The sequence below is a fragment of the Bos javanicus genome, chromosome 23, assembly GCF_032452875.1.
Source record: "Bos javanicus breed banteng chromosome 23, ARS-OSU_banteng_1.0, whole genome shotgun sequence".
Lineage (NCBI taxonomy): Eukaryota > Metazoa > Chordata > Mammalia > Artiodactyla > Bovidae > Bos > Bos javanicus.
In genome coordinates this window covers 25909694-25934697 of record NC_083890.1, presented here as the reverse complement: position 1 = coordinate 25934697, position 25004 = coordinate 25909694, and the positions used below count along the sequence as shown (strand labels likewise).

The window sequence follows — 25004 nt, the reverse complement described above, 5'->3', positions numbered from 1 at the left end:
AGCAGACATGGAATAGTCTAAACACTAACACCTTTAAATATCATGGGTAAAATTTAAGGCAATCCAAACATATGATATGTTATACATGTTTCAGTGCCATCCTCCCAAATCATCCCACCCTCGCCCTCTCCCACAGAGTCCAAAAGACCAGTCTATACATCTGTGTCTCTTTGGTGTCTCGCATACAGGGTTATCGTTACCATCTTTATAAATTCCATATAATGTGTTAGTATACTGTATTGGGGTTTTTCTTTCTGGCTTACTTCACTCTGTATAAGAGGGATGGTATGGGGAGGGAGGTGGGAGGTGGGTTCAGGATGGGGAACACATGTACAGCCATGGCGGATTCATGTTGACGTATGGCAAAACCAATACAGTATTGTAAAGTAATTAGCCTCCAATTAAAATAAATTTATATTAAAAAAAAAGAAATCTAGAAGAAGAAAAAAAAAGAAGAAGTGCATAATGGTTTAATTGGGAGGGAAATGTAGACATTCAGGAAAGAGCAGGCCAATAGTAGATACAGATTAAAAGGCAGAAAATGTTAATGCAATGAGGAACCATCATTTTAATGGAGTTGGGAGCAACAGGTTTTTTGAAAATTTACCTACTGTCATTGCAGGTCTTTCTGAAAGAGAAAATAAAGAGATCAAAGTAAATACAATATAAAAATGGGAAGGTAATTTAAATGCAATGAAAAACATATGTTTCAAAGTGAACCCACATGGATGTGCACACAAATACACACATGTACATACCACTGCATGAACACACACACACTCCCACAATAAACACATGTCCAGTGGCTGAGAGCTCAAGTTTTTCCAAAGAGTATTTTTCTCAAAATGAAAATTGGCATCAAATGAATGAGTATTCTGATTTGATACAACATTTAAGAAACTTCAGTTCTCGTGGTGCCCTTTAAAAAGTTCCTCATCCTATTTGATATAGCTAGGCTTTTATCATTCAGTTTGTATGATCTGATAAGTACTTTGCCTTTTAGTTAATATGTACATTCATTTTGGTTACTACATCTAAGTGATATAAAGTAGCCATAAACACTGAATTGGAGGATCTACCACTACTTCTAGTGGTACTACAGAATGTATCGCCTGGGCTCCACCATTAAAAATATTTTCATCAACTAGGAATACATAACACTGTGTATGTGAAGTTCTCTTTTCCTAAATAAAATTTCTCTTAAGTTCCCTGAGAAGAAAAATAAAATAATGATTGTGAAGTGGGTCTGAATCAAGTGACTTAGCTATGTCTTGAACAAAACTTTCACTTCAGACACTTTGAAAACCATAATGGCTACAGAGGACTAGGATTAGTAAAATTTACTTGACTGAAAAGGAATGCCTGCATTCATTATAATAACAGGACAAATCAAATAGCAATATTGGGAAAATAATTTAATAGCAAATGAAGATGAAACCCTTAGTTGCAAAGATAAGATTCAGAAAAAATATCATGTAAAATATTCACAACTTGGAGTCAAGAAAAATGATCTTTAGAAGTTGAAGTGAAAGGCACAGGTAACAGATGAAACCATGTTTACATACAGGAAAACACACTTATAGGACTTACCTTGCTCCCCTTCACATTTATCAATTTAAAAAAAAGAAAGAAACAATTTATTCAAAATTAGTCATGATGTCAGAAAGAAGGAGGACAAAACTTTCAAATACTTCCAAAGTTGTTTCTGAGAGTTGTATTCTGAGAATACAGACTGCAATGTTCAAAGACCATCTCATCAAAGAAAGATTTTTGCATTTCTGTACATGATGCACCTCCTGATGACAAAGGGATAAAGAGATAATTATAGACTGCAAGGCAGTATGATAGCCCTCCCTCCAGGTTAAAAGATATGGCATATGCCAATCATTGTTTTGTATTGGGCTTTCCAACTTTTTCAGAGTAAAAGGAAAACATACATTCGTAACCAAAAAGAGATACTTGCAAAGAGAAAGAATAGATCAAAGCCACCATTGCCCAATAATCTGTGCATTACATACAGCTTCATTGAAATAGTAAATCAACATATAGCTGAATTTCCTTTGAAATAGAAATTGTTTAAAAACACAAATACATGGAACCTGTTAAAGTTCTAATTGCATTATATTTGTATTGTAAGACAATATCTTAGGCAATATCCCACAGTAATGATTTCTGTCTTTCACAGGAAAAATTAAGAAATCAGAAAAGTAAAAATGTTAGTCACTCAGTTATGTCTGACTTTGTGAACCATGGACTGTAGCCTGCCAGGCTCCTCTGTCCATGGGATTCTCCAGGCAAGAATACTGGAGTGGGCTGCCAGTTCCCCATCCTGGGGATCTTCCAGACCAAGGGATTAGACCCAAATCTCCTGCATTGCAGGCAGATTCTTCATGGTCTGAGAGGTACATAGTAATGGAACATACCCTGAGAATTAAATTCTTTCTACAAATACAAAAAAGGAACTGAAGTTTAATAACAAATTAAAGGTAAATTGCAAAGGTAAAAGAGAAAGAACAGCACTATAACATACATGAAAATTTCCATGAGAATCATAAAAGAATATTCATATACTTTGTAAGTGTTCTTTATATATTCTAGATGTTATTGTTGTTGTTTAGTGGCTGAGTCATGTTGGACTACTTTTCGACCCCATGGACTGTAGTCCACCAGCCTCCACTATCTGCAGGATTTCCTAGACAAGAATGCTGGAGTGGGTTGCCATTTCCTTCTCCATGGGATCTTCTCCCAGGGACTGAACCAGAATGTCCTGCATTAACAGGTGTATTTTTAACACTGAGCCATCTGGAGGGTTCAAATATTCATATATTTTAGAATGCTCCGGTAATATGCTCTATACCAGTGGAATAATGAGGCTCAAATTCATCTTTGACCAATGCACAATATCAAAATTTACACATGCATTTTTAGATAGACAAACTGAAATCAGTAAATGAGAGTCTCCTTTCATCTCTTAGATTATAAAAGCATCAGTGGTATGAAAACTGGCTCACGCACGTGGCCTCTGTGACCGGAGGCCTAATATTGGATGTGTTCCAGGAAAAGGTACAAAATGGAAACCATGTCCCTATCAGACTAGAGCCCTTTATCTCATCGCCCTCTGAGTGAAATCACAGCACATGCTTGGAAAACAGAAAAAGCTAATGTCATAGGGAAGGAGCACTTTGGAATGAAAAGAAAGGAATATGGAAAATGCAGAAAGAGGGAAGTTATAAGAAGAGAAACTTAATCTGGGAAAAGTCTGTAAGATGTTAATTGAGAAAGTAAAGGTAGACCCCCAGGAGAAGCGTGAACCTGTGACTGACATCAGATTAAAAAGCAGAGAATATTAAGGCAACAGGAGAGTAGTCATTCTACTCAGGTGGGGAGGAGGTTTACAGGATTTCAGAAAATTTACCGTCTGATGTCTGATGTTGTTCTGAAATAAAAATGGAGAGATCAATGTAAATATCATGGAGAAGAATGTGAGAAAATTCAAATTTAATGCAAAATTTATATAATAATAAACCAATGAGGACAATGATGCACACACATACACACACAAATGCTGTGACATAGGGCCAGTTTTACCCTGAGGGTATACTCCCTGAAACAAAAGTGTTATTAAATTAGTGAATTTAATGGTCTGTGAGAAAATTTTAGGGAATAGTAGTTCTCATGGTTGCCTTTTAAAATATCCCTTATCCTTTTAGACATTACTTAGGGTTTTATTATTTAATTTGTATGACTTCATAAGTACACTGGTTTTCAATTTATATGCACTGTTTGATTCTATTTATTATACAATCTGTTTCCACAATAAATACTAGATGAGAGGATCCTGAAGCACTGCTTCCAGAGATACTACAGAGAAATTTACCTGAGCACCTCAATTCACATTTTAACCAACTGATACATAAATAACCTGTGTTTTGTAAGTTTCTATTTTTAATAAATGCCTAACTAATGTTCTTATTAATAAAATTCCATGAAAAGAAGGAAATGAAGTGTTACATGGCAGTGAAATGCAACTGTAATGGTTTAAATCAAATCACCTGACATATCTTGGACAAAACTTTCCCATCTGCATTATGGGAAGTGCCAATACTTTAGATGTATTTGTTTAATAAATTGCCTGGCTCCAAAGGAATATCTGCATAGGTTGCAACAAAAGGACATATTAAGGAAGAAACAGAGTGGGTATTTGAATAGCAAATGATGATGGCTACCGTCTGGGCAAAGATAAGTTTGAAGAAAATAAACATATGGAAGTCCAATGAGAATGATGATTTAAGGGGTTTAGAGAAAATACAAAAAGCAGATAATACTTTGATTATGCACAGGGAAATACATTAATGTGATTTGCCACTTTCTTCTTCATATTTATTGAGAAAATAAAAACAAGAAGAGACTATTAATCCAAGATGAGGACCCAATGGCAGGAAGAAAGGAAGACAGAACTTTCAAAGTCTGTTATAGTTCTCACCGCGATCCTAACTGGCACACATTTCTGAGAAATGGTGCTACAAGATTGAAAGCCATCTCGCCAATCAGAAAAAACTGTGTGTGTGTTTTATTTCCTTATACCCCTTATTGAAAAAGGAACAAGGTTGCCAGTACACCACACAAGGAAGTAGACTGAAATGTTATTCTATTTCTCTGGGATACAAGATATAGCAATCATCCCTCTTGTATTTTGCCTCCTACATGTTTCAGAATAAAATGAAAATACACACTTATTCATAAGAGAGATACTTGGAAATAGATGAAAAGAACAGTATAAAGCTGCCCATCTTTCCACTACTCTATCTGTGGCAATAGTCACATAAAGATTATATATATGATAAATTAGTATATTCTTGAGTTGAATTATCTTTGAATTAAAAATTTCCATTGAAAAACTATCATTAAAAGAGGTTATTCAACCTTCTAAGAAGTGTATTTGTGTATAAGAAATATATTTTTCAAAAACTTACAGTAATAGTTGCCCATGCATTACACGTGAAAAATCAAGAATTAACAGATACACAGTGTTTGAACACTCCCTGTGCTATAGAACTCCTCTTTACATATTTAATAGAAATTGCAGTTTGTGTTAATGATAAATGTGGCACTGAAAATACCCAAATCACAAAACAGTGCTTTGGTTAAAAAAATTCTGAGAATACTAATGGGAAATATTTTTACACCTGGGATTCTTTGGACAATAAATTCTGTCACAGAGAATAAGCCTTAATTTCTCATTGTCTAATGGATTGTAACATAAATTTCATAGGCTTTGGAAGAACAAAGGATTGACAAATTTCACTCAGTATGTGAGATCACTTCTCATGTCTTTTAGTTTGGGCAAGTTTCATTGGCATCGAAATGAGCTGTTAAACTTGAGATATGTGCAGAGTTCCCATCTTGCAATGTGTTCTGCAAAAATATGCAGAATGGAAACAGTGAGCCTTTCAACTGAATGCTCTTCATTTCAACAACTTCTTAATGAAACTATAACAGGTCATAGAAAGACAGAAAATACTGATGATTACGGGAAAAAATTATATGGAGCAGAAAAAGTGAGAACTGAAAAAGACTATTAGAGAAACTAAGGAAAGAGAACATAATCTGAAGATCTGCAGCTTAAAAATTAGGGAGGGAAAGGCAGAGACATAAGAAAAGAACAAGACAAGGAGAGGTGTATAGATTAAGAGCATGGGAATCTCAAGGACTCAAGAAATCAATCATGTGAGAGCAGTCTGTGAGTAACAAGTTTTCAGAGATTTTACCCTTTTGTTCCTGAGGATCTTCTGAAAAATAAAAAGGGAGATCAATAAAAACATAATGTAAATACAAATCAAATGCACAATTAATTCAAAATTTATGTTTAAAATTAATCCTATCACAAGTCAGATAAACACATTCTTACACACACACACAAGCACGCATACACTGCATATAGGTACACACAAACTCATGCATACAGATGCACCATGTCTAAGGTCTCAATTTTGTCCATAGCATGCATGCGTGCTAAGTTGCTTCAGTCGTGTTCAACACTATGCAACCCACTAGTATCTATTTATGTATCCACAAGTATAGATTTATAGGAATTACCTTTGACTTCTTCACATTCATGAATAAAATAATTGAGAAAGAAGCAAATCAATATGAGGACACAATATCAAGAAGGGAGGAGGATAAAGATTTTATACACTTCTATAGTTTTGTCTGGAGCTCTAATTGATACACATTTTGTAACCAGGAAGTTCAAAGACCATCTTACCAAAGAGAGTAAACACTGTTTTACTAGAATATACCATTTGCTGTTAAAACAACTAAACTTGAAAATGATTCCATATTAGGAGAAAGAGTAGCACTTCCTCTGGGATAAAGATGTATATATAATAAGCATTGATTTTTCATTGAGGCTTATACATTTTTCAGAACAAAATAAAAACCTACACTTACATAAGAAAGATTCTCATAAAGAGATAGAAAAACAGCAGAGTAAAGGCACTGCTCTGCTCAAAACTATTTTAGAGGTAGTCAGATAAAGCCCAGTATATGTATTAATTTGATATATTCCTTAATTGAATCCTCTTGAAATTAAAAAATAAGTTGAAGAAATGGCATTAGAAACAGGATGCTATAGTCCTAATAATTATATTATTGTAAGGAAAAAAATGGCAACATTCTAGAATAATTGCTTCACATATCATGTAAGTGAAAATTAGGTCACAGGCCACACAGTGCACTTGGCTCCTGATTCTTTGGCACGCAGCTGGTAAGAGGAGAGATCCATTAGAATCAACATCCCAGACAAAGTATATTATCTATCTCCATTGCTACTTTATTTGATTATATCATGAGTTCTTACCAATGAAATAGCAAAATTTATAGGATTGTTTCTTGCCTGGAACTGGTTTCCACTGTGACTTTCTCATGACCTCTTTCTGCATGAAAAGGAAAAATATTAAAATCATTTACTTCATAATTTTTGTTAAATTCATTCAATTTCCCAGTTTTCTTACTCTGATGAAATACACATAACAAAATTTATTATCTTAACCATTTTCCAGTGTAGAATTTGGTTGTGTTAAGTATATTCATATTGTGCAACCATCATGAACAACCATCTTGCAACACTGAAACTCTGTACCTATTAAAAAATAATACCTACGGTTCCCTCTTTTCAATCCCTGGGAACAATCGTTCTACTTTCATTTTCTTTCCTTTTTAAAAAAAATTTCTTCCTTTTCTTCATGCTCCAGTTCCTGGTAGAGCAACCTTCTATTCCGTTTCTGTGTTTGGATTTTTTTTTTTTTTTTTTGAGTTCACATATAAATTAGATCATGCAATATTTATCTTTATATGTCTGGTTTATTTCACTTAGCAAAATGTCTTTCATGCTCATTCATCTTGTCAAAAAAAGGTAATATTTTATTCTTTCTTAAGGCTGAATAATATATCATTGTATCCTATACATATTCTCCTTATATACTTGTCTGTTGGTGTAAAATTAGGTTTTTCAATGTCTTTATTGTTGTATAATGCAGCAATAAACTAAGAGCGAAGATATTGCTTTGAGATCCTGTTTCCTGCTAGTGGTTTTATGATTTCAGGTCTTAGGTTTAAGTAATTCACAAGGGAAATAATTCCAGAAGAAAAATCGGAGCATCAGAAAATAAACAACATCAAAAGTGGTAAATATCTATGTGTATATGTGTAGTTGAATCTTAATCACTCAGTCATGTCCAACTCTGTGACTCCATGACTATAGCTTGCCAGGCTCCTCTGCTTACGTGGAATTTTCTAGGCAAGAATACTGAAGTAGGTAGCCATTCCCTTCTCCAGAGGATCTTCCTGATCCAGGGATTGAACCTGGGTCTCATGTATTGTGGGCAGATTCTTCATTGTCTGAGCCACCGGAATAAAAATCTAGGTATATAAAATAGTTAATTTTCCTCTTATTTTCTTCTAAAGACATAAATATCTGTTTTATAAAAAGTCAAATATTGATGTGTATTTTTCATAAACTATGGAAGGTAGGGGAGATAAAAGGACCTATGTTGTTGCTGTTTCTATATTTTGAATAAATATAAAATGCAAGAATGATGTAAAGTGTTAGAGCTAAAAAGTCAAAAGATAAAACAATATCCTATCCTGAAATTATTTGAATGATCCAAAGAAAACTGAAAAGGGCAGACAAAGTACAAAAATCAGAGGAGATAAGTAAAAATATATTATACAAAATGGTAGACATGCATCCAACCATATTCAGAATTATACCAATGCACTGCAGAACATATTCTAGAAGCAAATTGAATGCAGAATATAACTAGAAGAAAGGCAATACTTACACTACTTTGAATGCTTTTTTAGCAACTTGTCAACTTCCACAAAACAACAAAAATCTAAAAAATAAAAGAAACAAATAATTGGGAAAAAATTTTAAAAGTCAAAATTTGGGTCTTTGCAGAGAGCAACAAAATTGATAAAATATTCATCTATCAAATCAAGAATAATACAGATCAAGAGATATTACAAATCACCAACATTAGGAATAAAGGTAGAGCTGTCACCATAAATTCTGTATATATTAAAAGGATAATGAGAGAAGATTTTATCAACTTATAGGGTAAATTGGCGGAGAAGGCGATGGCACCCCACTCCAGTACTCTTGCCTGGAAAATCCCATGGACGGAGAGCCTGGTAGGCTGCAGTCCATGGGGTCGCTAGGAGTCGGACACGGCTGAGCAACTTCACTTTCACTTTTCACTTTCATGCATTGGAGAAGGAAATGGCAACCCACTCCAGTGTTCTTGCCTGGAGAATCCCAGGGACGGGGGAGCCTGGTGGGCTGCTGTCTATGGGGTCACACAGAGTCGAACACGACTGAAGTGACTTAGCAGTAGCAGCAGGGTAAATTGGACAACCTTTATTAAATTTTTTAAAATTCCTTGAAAATACAACATACTAGAGGTGATGCAAGAGAAACATAGAATATCATTATCCCTAAAGTCTATTAAAGAAATAGAATTTATCAAAACCTTTCCTCAAAAAAAGTTCAGAACAGTGATTTCACTGGTGAATTCTTCTATTTAAAGAAGAAATAACAAGTCTTTTACAAACTCTTGCAGAAAATAGTAAATGAGGAAACATTTATCAATTTGTTTCATGAGATCAGTATATATCTGAAAACAAAACCAGGCAAAGATATTACAGAAAAAGTAAGTTTCACACCAACAGCATTAATAAGCAAAAATAAAAGAAATCCTTTACAAAAAAACTGCAACTCCAAATCCAAAATATATGAGAAGACAGGTCAGCAGAATTTGTCCCCACTGCAAGACTGTTCAATACTCTTAAAGCAATCAGTGCAACTCTTCATATTAACAAAATAAAGGGAAAAAAACAGATAATCATTTCAAGGACTTTTAAAAAAGCCTTTGACCAAATATGCCATCTATTCGTGGTTTTAAAAAAACTAAAATGCCATTGTAATAGTAATAGGGGGAATCTCCTCAACTTGATCAATGACATTCATGGAAAAATCCTAAAGCTTATATTGAATATTAATGTTGAAATACTGAATGTTTTCCTTCAAGACTGAAAGACAGGGAAAGGAACCCATTCTCACCACTTTTCATCAATAATTTACTTGAGGTACTAGCCATTTCAGTAAGAAGGAAAAGAACATTTTAAAATCAGAAAGTTAAAAACTAACACTATCTCTATTTGCAGATAATGTGTAGAATATACATGTAAACTTTCTAAGGAATATACAACATCTGCAACTAATAAGAGTATTTAGCAAGGTTACAGAATACTGTTAATACATAAATATCAATTTAAATTTATGGATTAGCAATAGACAGATGACAAATTAAATATAGAAAATGTATTTGTATTAACAAAAGTGTGAAATACTTACGACTATACATAAGAAAAGACATGCAGGATATCCTCTGTGAAAACTGAAGATTATTGTTAGGAAAAATTAAAGAAAGCATGAAAGGAGAGAAATTCCTTTTTTATTTATTTATTTTTTTACAATTTATAAGTCTCATAATTGTTAATTGTCTGCTGCTGCTGCTAAGTCATGTCAGTCGTATCCAATTCTGTGTGACCCCATAGACAGCAGCCCACCAGGCTCCTCCGTCCCTGGGATTCTCCAGGCAAGAACACTGGAATGGGTTGCCATTTCTTTCTCCATTGCATGAAAGTGAAAAGTGAAAGTGAAGTCGCTCAGTCGTGTCCAACTCCTCGACCCCATGGACTGCAGCCTACCAGGCTCCTCTGTCCATGGGATTTCCCAGGCAAGAGTACTGGAGTGGGTCACCAGTGCCTTCTCCAGTTAATTGTCTGTTCTCCCTAAAATCATGGATAGCACCAACCTCATCCCCATGAACAATTTAGCTGCCTTTTCCTTTGTGGAAATTCACAAACTGATACTGAAGGGCGTAGATTAGTCAAAACAATATTAAAATGAAGAAAAAAGTGAGAGTTTATATATATAGTTTTAATTTCGATAAAGGTACATTAACTCAGAAGTATGTCATTAGCATTAGGAGAGATATATAGACTAATGAACCTGAGAAATACAGAAATCCACCCTTATTTATATGCTTAAATAGCAATAAAAGTGCCAAACTCATTAAATGGGAGAAAGAATAATTTTTCAATGAATGGCATTGAACCAACTGAGTATCCACTTGGAAAAAAATTAGCAGCAACTCTAACTTCATAATATTTAAAAAATCAAATATTAATAGAGTTGCATATAAAACAAGTTATAGATGTTCTAGACAAGCACACAGGGGAAATTTTTAAGACTTTAGGCAAGTATTTCTTGGAACATATAAAACATGAATCAAAAATAATTTATAAATTTGATCTTCAAATTTTTAAATTTTTTTCTTCAAAAGATATAATCAAGGAAAGAAAGGAAAATATTTACAAAATAGCTGGCAATTTTTTGTGATACAGCAATGCCAGTTCTACAGGTAATCTATTCCCTTATAGGATGACAGAGCATAGTACTCTCAAATTGGCAGCAAAAGTCTAATTGGTACAATTCTTTTGTTTTCTTAAAAACTAAAGCTTTGATTTGAGCATCTGTATGAAGGAAAGTGGAGAGAATTATGTTTTTAAATCTTACAGGTCTCTTTTCACATGCATTGTATTGTCATGGTTTTCATATCCTGTTTTGTTGTTGTTGTTTAGTGGCTAAGTCATATCAGACTCTCACAACCCCATAGACTGTAGCCTGCCGGGTTGTCTGTCCTTGCGATTTCCCAGGCAAGGATTCTGGAGTGGGTTACCATTTCCCTCTCCAGGGGATCTGCCTGACCCAGAGATCGAACCCATTTCTCTTGCAAGTCTCTTGCATTGCAGGTGGATTCTTTACTGCTGAGCCACCAGGGAAGCACATCCTGTTTTAGACATTAATATTAAATAAGTAAAAGCGTATAAAGAAGTCTTATGAGGGATTTCAGTTTATAAAGGATTGACTTTAAGTAGTTCATGCATTGGAGAAGGAAATGGCAACCCACTCCAGTGTTCTTGCCTGGAGAATCCCAGGGACGGGGGAGCCTGATGGGCTGCCGTCGACAGGGTCACACGAGTCGGACACGACTGAAGCGACTTAGCAGCAGCAGCAGCAGCAGAGAAGTACAAGGCAGAAACAGGACTCAGAACGTTCTCACCTACAGAAAAAAATGTCTGTTGGATAGATGGTGGTGGAAGGAGAATTCAGAAATGAAGGAAGCACACAGAGACCATGGAAGGGATCCATGACCAATAGGAAAAGAGCCAGACTAGTTGTGAGAGCCAGAGAGAGCAGGGTGAAAGCCCAGTATCCAATGCTGGAGAGCGTTCGGCTCTTCTAGAGGAGCTCTTAAGGTTTTCTAACTAGGAAAAGAAAGAAATAAAAGATGGACAAATCATGAGGATCAGAGCCACTAAATCTAGAACCTTTTATCTAAATTCACCATGTCTCTATCAATAGTGCTTTCTCAGGCCCTTCATGCACACACACACACACACACACACACACACACACACACACACAAACCACTTCTAAATTCTCAGGAAATAAAATACCTTTAACTCACCTGGCTTAATTATCAACAAAGCAGTGTCAGTTTCCTCTCTTCTCTTGAGCCCCCTTTGAAATACTGAAGTCTCAGTCAGACCACCCAGCTGTCTCCCTCCCTGTTCCGTAACCAACAGCGATATGAGGGTGGCACAAGGGCAGGAAGCAGCAAAGAAGGGAACTCTGGACTGTACTTTACTCCTCTTTATTCATGTGATGGTAATAAATATGGTCTCACATGAACCTAAAGCTGATATATATGCTCATGTGAAGACACACACACATTTAAAACTCTGTGAAGAATGGCTGTCCTTACTGTTTTTATTATATTATTTTCAAGAGAGTAGTGCAGAGGTAGATATTTAAGTAAAATATTATTGTACAAACTTTCTAGAATTATGCTATTCCCTTTACAGAGTAAGGAATTGTGTGTGTGTGTGTATATATATATATATTTTTGCAATCTAAACTTATTAATCTTACAGTTTGTGGAAAATCTACCTGGGACAATGAGGGTGGCTGATTCTTAATTTTATAGTCCCATAATTGTTTATAACCTGTCTGTGCAAAAAGTTCTGATAGATATTTACAATTGTCAAGAGTTTGCTTTCTCCAGGATACCCCCATGCCTTAAACAATATCAATCCATAAAACTAAATTAGAGATTCTAATAGTTGCTACAGGCAAGAATTCAGAAACAACCCAGCTTTCATTTGTTGGTCATTTGCACTAACTTTTTAGGATATAAACTGAACTCTAGGGGTTATTACCTGAGTATACTAGATACATCTTGATTCCTCCCATTTTGATCCCTGCTTGAGAACACCATTGACCCTCATGGCTGTCAGTCCCCACGCTAACATCAGCATCATGCATTTCTTTGACCTTGGAGTCAGTCATTCCCTGTCTGAGAAATATCCCTGCTCTCAGGTGGGCAATTTGGATGACTGAATAAAAGAAGTCCCCACACCTACCCCCTCCTCCTGTCAGACAGAGTAGTGAAAATATGTATCCCAAACATGTTGTAGATGAGAAATGCAGAACTCCACTATCTGGAGGATGTACTTTGAAAATAACAGAAAAGATTAAAAGCAGATTTTAATGGTCTTATATGCGCAAAGGACATCAGATAAGCAAGCTCCTCTAGATCCTTCTTTCTTCCATGCTTTGTAGAATTTCAAGAACTTGAAGAAAATTGTGGCCATAGTTTTGTGAATGTATAGATATCATGATGTCAAGATGACGGTTTTCATATCCCTCCTAATCTATGAGCCTATTACTTGCTATTCACTGCCTGACTACTGGTGAAATTGTTGTTTCACATTAGTGTAAAAAAATCAAATAGGAAAAAATTAAGCCTCAAATAACATTCAAGTCCTATGATAAAAATCCTATTGAAAGTATCAGGAATTTCTGCTAAGTAAGTGTACTTAACTTTCTAAGCTACTCAGTGACAGACCTTTGGCCTATTGCTGACTAGACTAGTGTGGGGGTGGTTTCTCTACAGTTAACTCACTATGGAGAACAGAAAAAAAGTTAATACTGATAAAGGCATTCTGGGGAATCTTTAGAAATCCTTCACTTTAAATCCTAATCTTATTGGTAAAAATGACTGGCTCAGCTTCCCTAGATTGAGACTAGCTTGTGTCTCACTCAGGTATGTCAATCCTCTGTGCAACTTCTCTTCCATTTCAGTTTTTGGCACTTCTAAGCTATATATATATACACATATACATATATACATTTTTTTTTCACTTTTGGATTGTGCTGTAATTTTGTGTGTCTGTGATTTTGTGCTATGTTACTTTAAATGTGAACTCCATGGCCCAACCTGTTGGTGTCAGAATGGGAATTTAGCCTGGCACAACTCTTACAAGGGCAGATGGAGAAATGCCATGATGTACATTCTGCCAAGTACATAGTTTTCTCTCAAAATATATTTTCAACAATAGAATTAAGTCAGATATCAAATAAAAGGATAATCATTTACTTGTCCCACCTAATGCTCAGATTCCTTGCTATCCAGCTTTTTACATTTTTATTAGTTCATACTTTCTTGTGAAGTATGAAAAAGAGTATAACTGAGTTAAGTGCTTTTAGAACAAATGAACAGTTGAATTAATGGATTTCATATGCCTTTATATTATTTTTATGACTCAGTTGTAACCTACATTTTTAAGTAGGTCATATGGCATAATTCATGCATCTTCTTTTTCAAGAGCTTGCTGATTTTCCCATCTCCATTTCTCCCCATGAATTCTCTACTGAGTGTAATCAGGAGTCTGTCTCCCTGTCATTCTCTTCCTCTTCGCTCACTTCTTGGTATGTTGTTGATCTTTGAACACAGGACTTTAGAAAATATGAGAAAGGCATACAAATGTTTTTATTGCCCAGATAAGAATGACTGAAGAAATAAATCAGCCGGAACTAATACTTAGCAAAGATATCTCTCAGGGCTATAAATTTGTTCACCTTTGTAATTTCGTCCATAAGGTTGGGGAAGGGTGGTATTGCTCATACTGCTGGAATAGGAACTTAATGTAAAAACTTTTTTTGTGTTTCATCATTGAAAACTTGAAGAATATTCTAGGTTTTATAAAAAGGAATTAAAATAGTGGTATTTTTCAGAGGCAAAAGTCATGATAAAATTAGTGCATGAGAGCTATTAGAGGAAAGATTTTAAAAGGACCAAGAAAGCAAATATACAGATGAGAGGGACTTTCAGAAAGAATAGAGAGAAAAATGCAAGGACCCCACAGAGTGTTGGAAGATCATTTCTGCACAGAGATAAATAACATCATCTATGGAGGTCAGTATTAACTGGTTGGTAGTAACAGGAGCATGAATCTGGGCTAAGTTTAACATTGTGATTATAAGATACAAAGCTAATGACACATGGTAGTGTGTGAGCTCCTCCCTCAAAAAAAAAAAAAAAAAAAGACCAAATGGTGACAAATCTAGACCCTAATTAACTGAGAAACAAAAATGCAACTAGGACAATTTCTATGATTTACCTGCACAAACACTCCCATGGTTTCTTGCACTTTCTCATCATCTCAAGCACTCAGAGATGTCCCTCTTCTCCAGAATCTACAGTTCCCTTTGCTGTCATAATATTTCTCCTGGTTCAGTATGGTCTTGGCCTCCATAGGTATTAACTTTCCACTAGATCCATTACTTGTGCAGATTATGTTAGTCACCTCTTAAACACAGCCTGAGAGTATTTTAACCACCATTTTGGTAGGTAATGTTTCTCTCTTAAAGATCTTTTCCACCATATGTACCCTTATTCAGACTTCAGTAGTAATCACTAAACCTATGACACTCAAATCTTGTTTGATTCCCATGAAATACTTGTTTTTTTGTACCTATGGGACTCTGTAGGCCTATTACAGGGTCTTTCTATTGATCCCAGCTCCTAACCTCTTCCCTTTACCCCAGTTATATTCCTCTTGAGCACCCAACAGATATTTAATGACTTCTAGAACATCTCATTTTGGTCATTTTATTTGTTCTTTAAATTCAGCGTATGCAAACATGACTTCACCATTTGCTCCTCAAATTTTGTCCTATGCCATGTAATTTTGTTCTCAAAGAATGTCAAATCATCCACTCATATTTAGGAAGTTCAGTGTTATCTGATCATTGTTCTTTAGGGAAAATACATTTTTGAAAGATACAGCATTTTCTATTTTTACTTATCAGTATTTCAATAGAAATTTTTCATTCTTATCATAATTTCAGGGGATTATTCCTAGGAGTACAGTTGTATGTGTTTGATATGTTAATGCTGTCTATCCAACCTTATATTTAGCCAGAATATAAGTGCAAATGATCAGGTTCCTACGGGTTTAAGTTCTGCTATCTTTGAAAACATGGTTCAAAACCTGGCAAACATGTATTTGTTGAGAGTTTTTCTTTCTAGGAAAATTTTTTCTTTCAAGTACTTCAAAATTGTGGGAAATTTTATACTACTCTCCTCTTTTCCCCTGCTACCCCTGCCAACCTCCTGCACTGCCCCAGCACTTAAGAAATGTCCCATGGGAAAAAATATCCTTCAGAGTGGGAGCCTCTAATTTCTACTTGATTGCTGCAGATTCACCTGTCAAAGGCTACACCAGTGTCCCTCTGCTCAAACTAAGCCCTTTCCTGAGTTAGCAAATGACCCCCAGGAAATAAACTGCCCAGTGAATCAACTCATTTGTTCAAGTCAGTATTTCTTCCTTAGTTTTTGGTCATTGAGACCAAGCTCACTCTGCTTTCAGCACAAAAGTCCAATAAGAGTATAAATAAGATGTTAAGGCAAATGCCATGCTTCATTTCTGAGTCTGTCTGACTCTTTGTGACCCCATGGACTGTAGCCCATCAGGCTCCTCTGTCCATGGAGTTTCCCAAGAAAGAATAATGGAGTTGATTGTCCTTTTCTTCTCTAGGGGATCTTCCCAACCCAGGGATCTAACTCAAGTCTCCTGTGTCTCCCACATTGGCAGACAGATTCTTTACCACTAAGCTACCTGGGAAGCCTCCCAGGTTGAGGCAAGGGATGTGACTTTATTAGGAAAGACAGCAGATTAAGAAGATGGCTTACTAGTCAGACAAAGGCCTCAAAATAGCCATCTTCTCAAGGTCTGGATACTAGATCCTTCTACAGAACAGAGTTGAAGAGAGGTGAGGAAATGAAGTTAAAAGGCCATTAATCTTGCAGATATATGTTAGAATGGCAAGCCTCAGGGAGAGGATGTTGCTCATTTCTCCCTTCCTGTAGCCACCCACAGGTGGACAGGCTCCCAAACAAAGGCATTTTGGTTTAACATTCAAGTAGAGGGGCAGGGTTCCCCAAGGCAGGCCATTATGTATAAACAATATCTTTTTAGTGAGCAAAAGCAATGGGAAGGTTAACATCAAAGAAGCAAATCCAACATGGAGACAAAATTGGCTCTTCTAGTAACATTTTGACTTGTTTAAATCTATAATTTAATTTACTCATTTCATTTGTTCTTGATAGGGCCCACATGGGGTCTCATTGATAAGATGGCTTGTTATGTCAACCTTCCAATGTCCCCTTATGCCACAGCTGGGACATGATCGTGGAGGGGCCCTTGGCTTTAGGCATGAGTGGGCCCAGTGGTCTTCTTTGCCACATTTGAAGCAGGGCCCAGGTGGCTTCTTTTCTTTGTTGGTTGATGGAGGCTTGGAGCCATGTAGGGCAGTGGCTAAAAGGTGATATTCAGCCTGATCTTGTTGGGCCTTCTCTAACTTTGCTTGTTTTTCTTGGTTATTGAAAATCTTAAAGGCTAAATTTAAAAGGTCTTGTTGAGGATTTTGAGGGCCTTCTGCCTTTCTTAGTTTCTTTCAGATATCTGGGGACGATTGGGAGATAAAATGGGTGTTAAGGACAATGGTGCCCTCTGCTGAAGTGGGGTCTAATTTTGTATATTTTTGTAGTGCTTCTATTAACCTAGGTAGAAATTATGCAGGGTTTTCATCTAGTCTTTGACTTATCTCCTGGAGCTTATCAAAGTTCACGGGTTTATGCCCTGCCTTGTGAAGGCACACAACGAGGCAAGCAACCATGTGATTACAGGCTACTCATCCAGATCTCCCTGCCTGATAATCCCACTTGGGATCATCTAAGGGGACAGCCATCACCTTTATGGGCTTTGTGTATCTCATCAGCATGTGCCTGAGAGGCTTGCGATACTCGTTCCTTCTCTTCTGGGAGAAGAGTGGAGGAAAGTATGATGTAAATACCATGCCAGGTTAAGTCGTAATGAAGGAGGAAACAGACAGAACAGGTTCTATCTTGAAAGCAGGACTCCATCTTGGGTAGGACTGTGGACTTTGAGCTATACGCCCAGTATCTATGGAAATGACATACCAACTAGAAAACCAGACTCTCTGGATGGAAGAGCTGAAGGGCTCATACCTAGACTCCCTGCACCTAAAAGAATACCTTTATTTTCTGTGTAACTGAATAAAATTATAAAGTCTATTATGCTTATTGGGGTATGACCACAGGCCTATTGATAACTGTCCACTGTTAACTACCTAGGCTTAAAGCATATGAATCACGGGTTAACTTTGATTGTATCTTTCTTTTCTTTTGTTCAGACTAGTTTCAGGGAATTTGGGGAGGTGGGTTTGGGCACATACACTTAGAGTATATAAGGTTTTCACAAAAACTGGTTGGAGTCCTTGGCCTTTGGCCCACCAGTGTAATAAACTGCAGTTCACTATCTGCATTGTACTTCTGAGTTTGTTTCCCAGAACACGGGGCTACAACAGTAAGACAGGTCAGGGTCTGAGGAGAAGGAGCCAAGATGCTTTTCAACCTGAGATAGATCAGTGAGGGAGAATGGGACTTGAACCGAACAATGCCTTCTGCTCCAGCTACTTCCCAAAAAGGGAGGAGTAGGGCAAGGGAAGGAACAGGGTCCTGGGGTGAAATTTCCTATTTTAAAGTTGTTTAGGACAGGGTATGGGGAGGGGATCTAGGGAGGTAAAGGCTTAGGACCCTCAGGGTACAGGGTGGGGCTGAGGTCTCAGAGCTTTTCTCAGGCACAGGCTGGGGAGGGGTTTGGGAGCTGCCATGGTGGCAGAGGTCTGCGCTAGAGAAGGAGGGACGGAGGAGGGGACCTAAGATGGAGGTTGTGGAATTGGATCTGAAGTGGCTGCAAAGGGTCTGGGAGCAATAGGGGGTGGGCTGTGGTCGGAATGGTCTAAGGGAGAAGAAGAAAAGTCTGAAAAGCGATCAGGAGACATTGTATTAGGAGGAAGTGGCCCAGAGTGGGCTATTTAGAAGTAGAACAGAATTCACAGAGAGAGGGTTGAGAGCAAAGAGCAAAGAAAGCCTGAACATAAGGGATTCTATTCTTATTGGGTTTCTGTATGTAAGAGAACTCCAAATAAGACGGTAGGTGTTGCAAGAGGGCATCAGAGACCAGACACACTGAAACCATGCTCACAGGAAACTAGTCAATCTAATCACACTAGGACCACAGCCTTGTCTAACTCAATGAAACTAAGCCATGCCCTGTGGGGCTACCCAAGACAGGCGGGCATGGTGAAGAGGTCTGACAGAATGTGGTCCACTGGAGAAGGGAATGGCAAACAACTTCAGTATCCTTGCCCTGAGAATCCCATGAACAGTATGAAAAGGCAAAATAATAGGATACTGAAAGAGGAACTCCCCAGGTCAAGGAGGTGCCCAATATGCTACCAGAGATCAGTGGAGAAATAACTCCAGAAAGAAGGGATGGAGCCAAAGCAAAAACAATACCCAGTTGTGGATGTGACTGGTGATAGAAGCAAGGCCAGATGCTGTAAAGAGTAATATTGCATAGGAACTTGGAATGTCAAGTCCGTGAATCAAGGCAAATTGAAAGTGGTCAAACAGGAGATGGCAAGAGTGAACGTCGACATTCTAGGAATCAGCCAACACAAATGGACTGGAATGGGGGAATTTAATTCAGATGACCATTATATCTACTACTGCGGGCAGGAGTCCCTGAGAAGAAATGGAGTAGCCATCATGGTCAACAAAAGAGTCCGAAATGCAGTACTTGGATGTAATCTCAAAATCGACAGAATGATCTCTGTTCGTTTCCAAGGCAAACCATTCAATATCACAGTAATCCAAGTCTATGCCCAAACCAGTAACACTGAAGAAGCTGGTGTTGAATGGTTCTATGAAGACCTACAAGACCTTTTAGAACTAACACCCAAAAAAGATGTCCTTTTCATTATAGGGGACTGGAATGCAAAAGTAGGAAGTCAAGAAACATCCAGAGTAACCGGCATATTTGGCCTTGAAATACGGAATGAAGCAGGGCAAAGACGAACAGAGTTTTGCCAAGAAAATGCACTGGTCATAACAAACACCCTCTTCCAACAACACAAGAGAAGACTCTACACATGGACATCACCAGATGGTCAACACCGAAATCAGACTGATTATATTCTTTGCAGCCAAAGATGGAGAAGCTCTATAGAGTCAGCAAAAACAAGACCAGGAGCTGACTGTGGCTCAGATCATGAACTCCTTATTGTCAAATTCAGACTTAAATTGAAGAAAGTAGGGAAAACCACTAGACCATTCAGGTATGACCTAAATCAAATCCTTTATGATTATACAGTGAAAGTGAGAAATAGATTTAAGGGACTAGATCTGATAGATACAGTGCTTGATGAACTATGGATGGAGGTTCGTGACATTGTACAGGAGACAGGGATCAATACCGTATCCATGGCAAAGAAATGCAAAAAAGCAAAATGGCTGTCTGAGGAGGGCTTACAAATAGCTGTGAAAAGAAGAGAAGTGAAAAGCAAAGGAGAAAAGGAAAGTTATAAACATCTGAATGTAGAGTTCCAAAGAATAGCAAGAAGAGATAAGAAAGCCCTCCTCAGTGATCAATGCAAATAAATAGAGGAAAACAACAGAATGGGAAAGACTAGAGATCTTTTCAAGAAAATTAGAGATACCAAGGGAACATTTCATGCAAAGATGAGCTCGATAAAGGACAGAAATGGTATGGACCTAACAAGCAGAAGATATTTAGAGGTGGCAAAAAAAACACCGAAGAACTGTACAAAAAAGATCTTCACAACCAAGATAATCACGATGGTGTGATCACTGACCTAGAGCCAGACATCCTGGAATGTGAAGTCAAGTGGGCCTTAGAAAGCATCACTATGAACAAAGCTAGTGGAGGTGATGGAATTCCAGTTAAGCTATTTCCAATCCTGAAAGATGATGCTGTGAAAGTGCTGCACTCAATATCCCAGCAAATTTGGAAAACGCAGCAGTGGCCACAGGACTGGAAAAGGTCAGTTTGCATTCCAATCCCAAAGAAAGGCAATGCCAAAGAATGCTCAAACTACCGTACAATAACACTCATCTCACATGCTAGTAAAGTAATGCTCAAAATTCTCCAAGCCAGGCTTCAGCAATACATGAACCGTGAACTTCCTGATGTTCAAGCTGGTTTTAGAAAAGGCAGAGGAACCAGAGATCAAATTGCTAACATCTGCTGGATCATCAAAAAAGCAAGAGAGCTCCAGAAAAACATCTATTTCTGCTTTATTGACTGTGCCAAAGCCTTTGGCTGTGTGGATCACAACAAACTGTGGAAAATTCTGTGGAGAAAATTCTGTGGAAAAAACTGTGGAGATGGGAATACCAGACCACCTGATCTGCCTCTTGAGAAACCTATATGCAGGTCAGGAAGCAACAATTAGAACTGGACATGGAACAACAGACTGGTTCCAAATAGGAAAAGGAGTATGTCAAGGCTGTATATTGTCACCCTGCTTATTTAACTCCTATGCAGAGTACATCATGAGAAATTTTGGGCTGGAAGAAGCACAAGCTGGAATCAAGATTGCTGGGAGAAATGTCAATAACCTCAGATATGCAGATGACACCACCCTCATGGCAGAAAGTGAAGGGGAACTAAAAAGCCTCTTGATGAAAGTGAAAGAGAAGAGTGAAAAAGTTGGCTTAAATCTCAACATTCAGAAAACGAAGATCATGGCATCTGGTCCCATCACTTCATGAGAAATAGATGGGGAAACAGTGGAAAGAGTGTCAAACTTTATTTTTGGGGGCTCCAAAATTACTGCAGATGGTGACTGCAGCCATAAAATTAAAAGACGCTTATTCCTTGGAAGAAAAGTTATGACCAACCTAGATAGCAATTGAAAAGAGAGACATTACTTTTCCAACAAAGGTCCATCTAGTCAAGGCTATGGTTTTTCCTGTGGTCATGTATGGATGTGAGAGTTAGACTGTGAAGAAAGCTGAGCACCGAAGAATTGATGCTTTTGAACTGTGGTGTTGGAGAAGACTCTTGAGAGTCCCTTGGACTGCAAGGAGATCCAACAAGTCCATTCTGAAGGAGATCAGCCCTGGGATTTCTTTGGAAGGAATGATGCTAAAGCTGAAACTCCAATACTTTGGCCACCTCATGCGAAGGGTTGACTCATTGGAAAAGACTCTGATGCTGGGAGGGATTGGGGGCAGGAGGAGAAGGGGACACCAGAGGATGAGATAGCTGGATGGCATCACTGACTCAATGGACATGAGTCTGAGTGAACTCTGGGAGTTGGTGATGGGCAGGGAGGCCTGGTGTGCTGCAGTTCATGGGGTCACAAAGAATCGGACACGACTGAGCGACTGAACTGAACTGAAGGAATTCTAACCACTTGCCCTTCCGGTGGCAGAAGTTATTGAGGTCCTGTAGAATATTATAATCAAGAGTTCCATTTTCTGGTCATTTGGATCTGTTATGAAGTCTTTATTGCAGCCAGACAGTGTTAGAATAGTAAATAAGTCTTTTTGGTCTTATCTCCCCTTAGAAGCCCAAAGCTTTTAGGTTTTGGAGAAGGCATTCTAGAGGAGTAGATTTTGAGATTGAGAATTTCACATTGCGGCCAAATAGGGAGGTTAAGGGACGAGGAAGCCTGGTGGGCTGCCGTCTATGGGGTCGCACAGAGTTGGACACGACTGAAGCGACTTACCAGCAGAGAAAGCGAGGAGAAAGGGCTGAGAGAAAAGGCGTGCCCGTTCTCAGAGAGTAACAATAGTCTGCTTTGAAATGGGCGTGCCCTGTTTCAAAGTCAGACGGAGTACAAGGCCGAGGGCCTGAGGGCTGTGGGATTCCTCCCGCCTAGTGCTAGGACTTGGAAACGAGGTGAGAGAGAGAGGATCCGAGGGAATGGGATTTCACGCACCCTTGTAACCAGTGGATTCAATGTGGGCAGGTGGGTGGATGTCAGTCCAGCAAGGCCAGTGGAGAGTCCTGCCCCGGAGCTCGTCTCAGTTTCTAGGCAAGGTCCAAGGGAGGGGACCACGGGAGGTGGGCTCCTCAGAGGAGCCCACTCAGTCCCTATGTAGACTATCTTCAAATCTTAATGCTCTTTCCACCATCCTTTACACTGATTTATATAAATTCCAGAGAGGTTAAACAAATATTCAGACAGGTGATCAGTTTTGCCATATAAAATTTTGAAATATTAGCACTGAAAATATATCAAAGAATATTAGTAGAAAATCTGAGAGGAAAACTAATATCAAAATATCTATCTGTATCTATCTATGTGTGTCTATATATAGACACACATAGAAAGATAAAGATAATAGTAATTGGATGACAGTGGAGAGTAATAAGAAGAGATTGAAAGCCCTAAACTGCCCGATTATTGTTTGCATTAGGAGGTTTTGAAAAGTCTACATCTCAGTTGCTCCCTGTAAAACACCAGCAGGGATATGGTAAAAGATGCATTCCCAGTTGAGAACAGTATTCCCACTACTATCCTCCCCACCAGACCTGCCCTCATGGGCTCATTGTGCCCCACTACATCTGGGACATGGAATCCATACATGTTCAAGCTAGAAAATCAAGCTGATATCTTCCCTCCTTAGAAAGTGAGGTACTGTTTTGGTCTTCTCCAGGTAACTGAAAGTTCCTACATGCTGGTTTCACATCCAGAAAGTAAAGCCATTGCCAAATAAATTGACTTTAGCTATTTCAGAAAATTTCTAATATGATTATTATGGCTTAAAATTCTTTGAAAGAAACCAATATATCCTTCACCAGGAGAATGGATAAACAAACTGAAACACACTGATGATGGAATGTGAAAGTGATAGTCACTCAGTCGTGTCTGACTCTTTGTGACCCATGGACTATAGCCTGCCAGGTTCCTCTGTCCAGGGAATTCTTCAGGCAAGAATACTGAAGTGGGTAGTCATTTCTTTCTCCAGGGTTCTTCCCAACTCAGGGATTGAACTCAGGTCTCCTGCAGGCAGATTCTTTACCATCTGAATCATGAGCGATGATATTCATCAATGAGAAGAAATGCACTATCAAGCCACAAAAAAGGCTTGGAGGTAACTCAAATGCATTTCTCTCAGTGAAAGAAATCAGTCTGAAAAAGCTACAATACTATATGATTTCTACTATATGACATGCAGAAAAAGGCAAGACTATAGAGACAGTAAAAAGATCAGTGGTTGCTAAGGATTTGGAAGGAGGGGAGTAAGAATGGACAGGTGGAGGGTGTAGCCCAGTTGATGTTGGTTTATCAGTTATAATGGGTGTACCACACCAATGCAAGCTGTTACTAGGTGTAACAGTGTTCATGGAATAAGGGATATAGGTAAATTTTCTGTATTTTCTGCAAAACTCTTCTGTAAACCTAAAGTTGCTTTTAAAATAAAGTCTATTATAATGTTTGTAAAATGGATTAAAGACGCCCAGAAGGCACACAAAGAGTAAATAAGCACAGGATTATTATTATTAGATGGATTCAAATGATAACACAATGAAATAACATCCCATACTTATTTTAATGGTTAGAATTAAATATCAATAATAAATAGTGAAACAAGAAATTAAAACTAACAATACCAGGTGCTGGTAAGGATATGAGGCAGTTGGAACTCCCAATCATTTCTAGTAGGAGTGCAGAATGGTACGGCCACTCTAGAAAGAGTTTGGCAGTTTCTTATAAAGTTGTAACTGCTCTAATCACATGACCCAGTCATTTCATTTTTAGATGTTTACCATAGAAAAGTGAAAACTAATATTCACACACAAATGTTTATATAAATGTTTACAGCATCTTAATTGTGGCAGTCTGAACCATGGGTTTGCAAAGAATTTCCAGACATAGAGTATTGTAAAAAGGAGGGAGTTTATTAAGAACAAACAGCAGAGATAATGCGGTCACTGCTAGTGTCTCAGGTGCACTCTCAGTGCAAATTCGACACTTTTCTGTGGGTTAGTAGCCAGTTTTTCGGAGAAGGCAATGGCACCCCACTCCAGTACTCTTGCCTGGAAAATCCCATGGATGGAGGAGCCTGGTGGGCTTAGTCCATGGGGTCGCTAAGAGTCAGGCACGACTGAAGCAACTTAGCAGCAGC

At 37.9% G+C, this 25004-nt stretch overlaps 2 long non-coding RNA genes across 2 annotated transcripts; both read right to left on the bottom strand.

The window, feature by feature from the left end:
- Positions 1–1771: 1771 nt before the first annotated feature.
- Positions 1772–5892, bottom strand: LOC133236436 (uncharacterized). The gene is made up of 3 exons (XR_009732889.1): positions 5769–5892; positions 3416–3436; positions 1772–1796 (listed from the first exon to the last, which is right to left on the bottom strand). It is a non-coding gene; the product is annotated as an uncharacterized LOC133236436 (long non-coding RNA).
- A 938-nt stretch (positions 5893–6830) lies between these two features.
- LOC133235882 (uncharacterized) lies at positions 6831–12250 on the bottom strand. Its single transcript, XR_009732691.1, has 3 exons — positions 12099–12250; positions 8343–8396; positions 6831–6935 (listed from the first exon to the last, which is right to left on the bottom strand). It is a non-coding gene; the product is annotated as an uncharacterized LOC133235882 (long non-coding RNA).
- Between the last annotated feature and the right edge of the window lie 12754 nt (positions 12251–25004).